Genomic DNA, 8,508 nt, shown 5'->3' on the forward strand with positions numbered 1-8,508 from the left:
TGTAAGCTGCTCCTCCACTCTGTAAACTGCTCCTCCACTCTGTAAACTTCTCCTCTAATCTGTAAACTCCTTCTCTAGTCTTTAAGCTCCTCCTCCATCTGCAAACTCCTCCTCCAGTCTGTAAGCTCGCCGTTGCACCTCACTGTCAATCAATCAACAGTACCAATCAACCATCTACCTGGGGCGGAGAACTGGGTTAAGTGTTTCAGGGCATCTGATAGTTTTCTGGGAAAAATACTTCTCAGGGTGGGGGAAGATCACGTGGATGGAATTTACGGGGAGGAGGCCATTGGCTGTTTGGCAAGAGAGTGGGTGGCGGGTCTCATCGGAGTAGGTTCACGTCCCGCTCCCACCGCCCAAACGTTTCCCCGGACGAAAGGAGCAGAACTGTCGGCTACAGGAGAGAAGGGCAAGAAGAACTCCCAAGCGATCCCAGCCACTGGTTGGCTTTCTGAATTCCCTCGCTCCCCCGGCCCAGAGCTACAGCCCCTATTGTGATGATTTTGAGGGAGTCTTCTAAACAAGCCCCAGCTTGATCGGTGGCTCTTGTGGAGCGAAATTTATGGCCTGGTACTTCCTCCGGGAGACTTCCCACGTTGAATTGTTGAACATTTCTGACCCTGATGCCCAACACAAGGAGGAGGGGCAGGGGGCGGGGAGCGGACGCAGATGTCTGGTAACCGGGGAAGGTGCAGAAATCCAGAAGGACAACCTGCGTCCCGTCCGCCCGGGGCCAGAGGTCGGGGGAGAGGGCGGCCCCTGGCCCTGCGTGTGAGCGACAGTGTGTGGGTGCAGTTGGTTTTCTGATTAGTTCAGTTCACGGCCGGGCCATCCCACCTGAATAACAATCGGGCCTGGGGTTCCCAGCAGGCCCGCCGAGGGCCGGGTCGCCCACTGGGCCCCGGCCTGGGACGGCTCGGATCCCGGCAGACCCCGGCGATTCATCTGCGTGGCTCAGTGGAAAGAGCACGGGCTTTGGAGTCGGACGTCATGGGTTCGAATGCCGCTCCACCAATTGTCAGCTGTGTGACTTTGGGCAAGTCACTTCTCTGCGCCTCAGTTACCTCGTCTGTAAAACGGGGGTTAAGACTGCGAGCCGCACGCGGGACAACCTGATCACCTTGTAACCTCCCCAGCGTTTAGAACGGTGCTTTGCACGTGGTAAGCGCTTAATAGATGCCATCATTATTCTCTGCGGCCCAGGGCGTCCCACCCTGAATGGTCAGGGGCTCGCCTTGCCCGTTTTGGGGGTGAGGCGGGAGCGATGGACATTGCCCGGACGAGTCTTCCCGAGCACGGGCAGGGCCTGAAACTCAGCAGCCGCCAGCCCAGGCTTCCCGATTATCCAGTGGACGAGCCCAAAGGGCCCCTCTCTGGCCCCAGTCAGCCCCACTAGGAGGCAGTGTGGCCTAGTAGAAGGAGCGCTCAGCTGGGAGTCCTTGTCCCCCTTCTGCCTCCGCCCCACCCTGTGACCATGTGTGACCGCATAACTCGGGTCCGGTTCCCCGAGCCACAGCACCCAGCACCCCTCCTCCACGTCCGGACGGGATAGCCGCCGCCGTCTCCCTTTTCGCGTGACCATGGCCAATAATAATAATAATAATAATAATGATGATGGCATTTATTAAGCGCTTACTATGTGCAAAGCACTGTTCTAAGCGCTGGGGAGGTTACAAGGTGATCAGGTTGCCCCACAGGGGGCTCACAATCTTAATCCCCACTTTACAGTTGAGGTAACTGAGGCCTAGAGAAGTGAAGTGACTTGCCCAAAGTCACACAGCTGACAATTGGCGGAGCGGGGATTTGAACCCATGAGCTCTGACTCCAAAGCCCGGGCTCTTTCCACTGAGCCACGCTGCTTCCCAATCTGCGGGGGCTCTCCAGGAAGCGATGCTGTGTGACCTTAGGCACTTCACTTCTCTGCGCCCCGGTTATCTGTAAAATGAGAATTCACACTGCGAGCCTCATGCGGGACAGGGATTGAATCCAGCCTGATAAACCTGTATCTACCACAATGCTTAGTACAGTGTGAAGAAGCAGTGGAGAAGCAGCGGGGCTCAGTGGAAAAGAGCCCGGGCTTTGGAGGCAGAGGTCATGGGTTCAAAGCCCGGCTCCGCCACTTGTCAGCTGTGTGACTTTGGGCAAGTCACTTCACTTCTCTGGGCCTCAGTTCCCTCATCTGTAAAATGGGGATGAAGACTGTGAGCCCCATGTGGGACAACCTCATGACCTTGTATCCCCCCCCCCAGCGCTTAGAACAGTGCTTTGCACATAGTAAGCGCTTAATAAGTGCCATCATTATTGTTATTATTATCACAGTGCCTAGCGCATAGTAAGTGCTTAACAAATACCACTCTGGCCTGGTCTGCTCAAGCCAAAACCACGGTTTCTTAAGCCCACCTGCCTTAATTTCAGACCTGTATCTGGGTCTCTGCCATGGAGATAAAGGAAAGGATACTTTAAAGATCAAAATCTTCCCATGGACCTTTATTCATAATAGTAATAATAATTATTGTAGTATTAGTTAAGTGCTATGTGCCAACCACTGAATCAAGTGCTTGGGTGATAAAACACAGTCTCTGTCTCACGTGGGCCACCCCGTCTAAGGGGGAGAGAGACTAGGAATTTAATGTTTTGACAATGAGGAAAGTGACTGACAGAGAAGTTCAGTGACACATATAGTGTTGCACAACAGGCAAGTGATAGATCTGGTATTAGAACCCAGGTCCTCTGGTTGCCAGGCCCGAGCTCTCTCCACTGGGCCACCCTGCTTCTGGGCAACGGGACCCTTGGCAAATGCAGCCCAATGGGCAGTAGCTAGCTCTGCAGTGGGAATTCCTAGCTCACACCCTTCTCCTCATGGTTCGGGCCTCAACTTCCTCTCCCTCTTGATCTAGAGCTTCCATCTCTCCCAGCCTTACTGCCTCCTGGCCCCAGCAAGCCTTTCCCAGGAGGTCCACAAATCTCCACCTTCTGGTTTTTCCTCCCTCCTGGTCCAAGTTGACACTGTCACTGCCTCCATCTCTCATCCTGGGTGAGTCCCCAAAGCGGGGAACTGTAAGATAAGATATTCCAAAACGGGCCTGTCTGCTCTGACTGGCTGGTCCGGGCTTCTGTTCCGATGGACTGATCTGAGCATCCACCCTGATCGGCTTCCCAGTGGGAAGCTGCCGACATGAGCTGGGCTACAAGAGCCCTGGCCTGAGGCTGACCCCCTCTCCATGATTGCCCACCTTTCTCTCTCTCTCTCTCTTTCTCTGGGATCGCGAGTCTCTCCAATATTGCAGGCTCCGTCCACCCACGTCAATCCCGCACACTCTTTGGCAAAGAACTGATAACCAGAATTTCCTTCGTTAACAGCCTCCTTGGCTGTGATGGAATCCTAAAATAGGATTTAGGAATAGTGTCCTGTCCTTGGTCTGGTACTTATTTCTAACTTAAACCCAGGGGTGACTGTCCCCCAGGGCCCACTGCTGCATTTACCTTAGTACCTCCTCTGTAGATACCCCCATCCACCCTACCGCTCCTCGTCCTGACCCCCAAGTCTTCTTGGCAAATGCCAGCTTCCCACACCTGTCCTTTTTCACATCTAACTTGGACTCCTCTTCCTCATGCCTCTGGGATTTCTTCCCAGTTTCTTTGACCCTCTCCCCCCTTGCCCAAAATCTCCCTTGCGATTGGCCGTGTGAGCATGCCAAGCTCACCAAGTGAGCGATTGACATCCCCATTAAAGAGCTTCGCTATTAGGAGGGGTCCTGAGGAGGGAGATGCTTCTCTGTTCTAGAAATTCCTGTGCCTCCCCCCCCACCCCCCATTTTTATGGTATTTATTAAGCGCTTACTGTATTCCAGGCACTGTATTAAGCGTGGGGTAGATGCAAGCTAATAAGGTTGGACACAGTTCTTATCCTACCTGGGGCTCCTAGTCTTAATCCCCATTTTTCAGATGAGGTAACTGAGGCCCAGAGAAGTGAAGTGACAGACGCAAAGACAAACAGTAGACAAGTGGAGGAGTCAGGGTTAGAACCTAGGTGCTTTTAACTCCCAGGCCCGTGATGTGTCCACTAGGCCTTGCTGTTTTTCTGCGTGCAATGCTGGCCTGTTGGACTGCAGGCTGAAGTGAGGAGAGGAAGATGGGTCAGCCCTGCCTGGCTGCCCCCTTGCCCCTTGATTCTGGATGGCCTTGCCATGCGCAGGGGCCTGTCCCCTTCCTCCCCCTCCCCATCCCCCCCGCCTTACCTCCTTCCCCTCCCCACAGCACATGTATATGTGTTTGTATGTATTTATTACTCTATTTTATTTGTACATATCTATTCTATTTATTTCATTTTGTTAATATGTTTTGTTCTCTGTCTCCCCCTTCTAGACTGTGAGCCCACTGTTGGGTAGGGACTGTCTCTATATGTTGCCAACTTGTACTTCCCAAGCCCTTAGTACAGTGCTCTGCACACAGTAAGCGCCAATAAATACAATTGAATGAATGAATGAATCTCCTTTAGCGGGTATGGAGGTTGAGAAACCCCAAGAGGAAGCACGTGGCCGTTCCCTCTGGCACCCTCCCTCCCTCTTGCCCCCGAGAGTCTTTCAGGGTCCCAGGGTTGCTTTCACACCATCCCGCCTGTCGGTTCTCCTTCACCACTCCCCCACCCCCAAAGACAGCAATGATAGGATTTTTGGTGACCTTTTTACACCGACACTTCAGTCTTTTGTATGGGGCAATTGGTCTTCCTCCTCTTTATATGAGAGGACTGAGACGGGGACATTAGAGCTGTCAGAAGGCCTTGTACGGCAGTAAGAGTGATGGAGCCCGCGGAGAAAACTACCTCCTGGCAAACAGTGACAGCGGCGAGAGGCGAAGTCGGGTAGAGGGAGTGGGACTTTCCATCTCAGCCTCCCTGATTCAGGGAAGGGGCCAGTGGCCTGGAACCAAAGAGAAACTCCTCCAGCCCTAGGTAGATGGGGAGGATCTGGCCCAGACCCCATGTATCCCTCTCCCCCAAGGTTCAGAGATCCTGGGAGAGCCTGGGAAGTCCACACACTAATCCTCAGGGGTGATCAGAACCTTCCTAGAATCTGGAATTCCAGAGCCATTCCCGGCCTCCAGTGGGACTAGCATCATGGAGGCTCCAAAGCCGCTCTGGGGGAGCCACCTCAAGACCTCAGGGACCCCAGCCTTGGGAGAACTTCAAACTGGGAGTCAGTCTTGCCGGCCTCCAACAGTCACCTGGGGAGGGGGTGCCCTCCCAGAGAGAATCAGCTGCAGCCCATCCCGCTTCAGCACCTTAGGGGCCCAGACATTTCAGTCCACGTTGGCCTCGGTTCCGGAAGCCCGCCTGCTGGATGCCAGTCCCATAACCAGGAGATTTTTAGAAGATGGGATTAGAATTCTGTGCTTGGTGAATGCCAAGTTGTTGGCAGTGGGTCAGGGCCAAATGCATATGGAAAATAAAGAAAAGCAGGGATTGTCTGATTTTCCTCCCTGTCTCTGAGGGGAGAAGGTGGGGATCAAACATGGATAACTGTGAACTAGCATGGGCAGGCTGGAATATCGATCAATCAATCAATCGTATTTATTGAGCGCTTACTGTGTGCAGTGCACTGTACTAAGTGCTTGGGAAGTACAAGTTGGCAACATATAGAGACGGTCCCTACCCAACAGTGGGCTCACAGTCTAAAAGGGGGAGACAGAGAACAAAACCAAACGTACTAACAAAATAAAATAAATAGAATCGATATGTACAGGTAAAATAAATAGAGTAATAAATATGTACAAACATATATATGTATATACAGGTGCGGTGGGGAAGGGAAGGAGGTAAGATGGGGAGATGGAGAGGGGGACGAGGGGGAGAGGAAGGAGGGGGTGGAGTGTGGGAAGGCCTCCTGGAGGAGGTGAGCTCTCAATAGGGCCTTGAAGGGAGGAAGAGAGCTAGCTTGGTGGATGGGCAGAGGGATTGGGGGCATTCCAGGCCCGGGGGATGACGTGGGCCGGGGGTCGATGGCGGGACAGGCGAGAACGAGGTACGGCGAGGAGAATAGCGGCGGAGGAGCGGAGGGTGCGGGCTGGGCTGGAGAAGGACAGAAGGGAGGTGAGGTAGGAGGGGGCGAGGTGATGGACAGCCTTGAAGCCCAGGGTGAGGAGTTTCTGCCTGATGCGCAGATTGACTGGTAGCCACCGGAGATTTTGGGGGAATATGAAAGGAGATTGGAGTCAGAGAGGAAAATGATTTTGCCCCATTTGACAGATGAGATAACTGGGATCCAGAGAAGTGAAGCGACTTGTCCAGGGTCACACAGCAGACAAGTGGCGGAGCCGAGATTAGAACCCAGGTTCTTCTGGTTCCCAGGCCCATGCTCTCTATCCACTAGGCCACGCCGCTTCACTAGGGTTACATCGCGCCTGCACCTCTAAGAGATGATCAGCCCATAACGAGACCAGGCCCAAGCCCCGGAGAAAGAGGCCGACTTTCCCCAACCAGCCCACCCCCATGACCGCTAAACCCCCGGTTTTCCATTTAGGCTCCCAGGCGGGAGAGAGTTCCTCACCCACCCAGTGGCCGGGCAGAGGCAGAGAGGGGAAAGGCCACACCCCAGCTCAGCCCATCGATTCCTCCGCCGCTATCCGATTACGGCCCTTCTTTCTCGTTGACCCCGGGCTGCTGTTTCTCCCCTTTTTTTTTCATTTGAAAGAATTAAAAAGTACAGCTTCCATGAATAAGCATAACTCTCCGCTCCGCCTTATTAACCGCACGCAATTATGGGCTAAATACAGTGGATGCTCACAAAAAAAAGCAAAGAATGGAAAATTGTTTAAGTGGCCAAAGAAACTTTATCCCATTGAGATGCTCCCGAGCTATGCCAGCTATATGTAAATGTATGCGCTAGCCTGTGTGCCTGTGTCCACTTTGAAGTCGCCATCTGAATTTAATTCTGCTTTTGTGATGAAATCAGGCTATTACGTTTAATCTCACTTAATAGTAAGACACGCTCTTTGTTGTTTTCTATAGGCAACATATTCTGCCCCTAACATATACAACTCGGTATTCACTCTTTACTATTAATCCCCAGTGGTTGATAATTGCTTCATCTCCAAGTTCTCTGTCCAATTCACAGAGCCCTGATTGCTACCATTCTCTCTCTATACATTAATGCACTGTTTTCGTCTTCCTCCTTTGGCTTGCTGAACTCTATCAAGAATCCACATTTTCTGGGCATGTGGGCGTATTGTTAAGTCTCTAAATTAAATTCGGTGTTGACCCCCCCCGCCCCGCCACACACACCAAATGCCAGATTCTATTAGTCCGGCGAGTTAGCTGATTGACAAGCAGGATTCCTCCTCCACTCGGAAACCGACAGTAAAGAATCCAGGCTCACTACGATGGGTCAGTTTGTCTCTGGGGTCTTCTGCCCGCTGTCTCTGTCCTTCAGGCAGGATCGAGTGGACGAGGGCCCCGGGGGCTGTTTGCCTTGATCTGATGTCTGTCCACTCTTCTGGATCTCTGGGGAAAGAGAGGGGACCATCGAAGGAGGCCTTTGGGGGCCTAGAGGCTGGAAATTGTCCTAGAGAGTTGAGGGGTTTGGTTCTGTCCAAGAGACGGGCCTGGGCCCTCCTTCCGAGTTGGTGGGTTCTTGCCCCTACTGGGTGTTTGCATCTTCCCTCCCTCTGCCCATCCGCCAAGCTAGCTCTCTTCCTCCCTTCAAGGCCCTACTGAGAGCTCACCTCCTCCAGGAGGCCTTCCCAGACTGAGCCCCTTCCTTCCTCTCCCCCTCGTCCCCCTCTCCATCCCCCCCATCTTACCTCCTTCCCTTCCCCACAGCACCTGTATATATGTCTATATGTTTGTACATATTTATTACTCTGTTTATTTTACTTGTACATATCTATTCTATTTATTTTATTTTGTTAGTATGTTTGGTTTTGTTCTCTGTCTCCCCCTTTTAGACTGTGAGCCCACTGTTGGGTAGGGACTGTCTCTAGATGTTGCCAATTTGGACTTCCCAAGCGCTTAGTACAGTGCTCTGCACATAGTAAGCGCTCAATAAATACGACTGATGATGATGATGATGATCTTCTTGAACCTCAGCTGTCGAACAATGCCCGTCTCGTCCTCCGGAGACCGTGAGATCTTTTATCCCCTCTTGGCCTGCCTGGAAGCCCCATCTTCCAAGCCTCTCGAAATTCCCCTTCCTCCTTCTAGTAATAATAATAATGGCATTTATTAAGCACTTACTATGTGCAAAGCACTGTCCTAAGTGCCAAGAAGGTTACAAGGTGATCAGGTTGTCCCACAGGGGGCTTGCACTCTTCATTCTCATTTTATAGATGAGGTAACTGAGGCACAGGGAAGTTAAGTGACTTGCCCAAAGTCACACAGCTGACAATTGGCGGAGCCGAGACTTGAACCCATGACCTCTGACTCCAAAGCCCGTGCTCTTTCCACTGAGTCACGTCCCCATTTCCTCTCTTCCCACTGCCTTCTGCGTCCCCCTAGCACTTTGATTTGGATCC

The sequence above is a fragment of the Tachyglossus aculeatus genome, chromosome 24 (assembly GCF_015852505.1).
Source record: "Tachyglossus aculeatus isolate mTacAcu1 chromosome 24, mTacAcu1.pri, whole genome shotgun sequence".
NCBI classification, from domain to species: domain Eukaryota; kingdom Metazoa; phylum Chordata; class Mammalia; order Monotremata; family Tachyglossidae; genus Tachyglossus; species Tachyglossus aculeatus.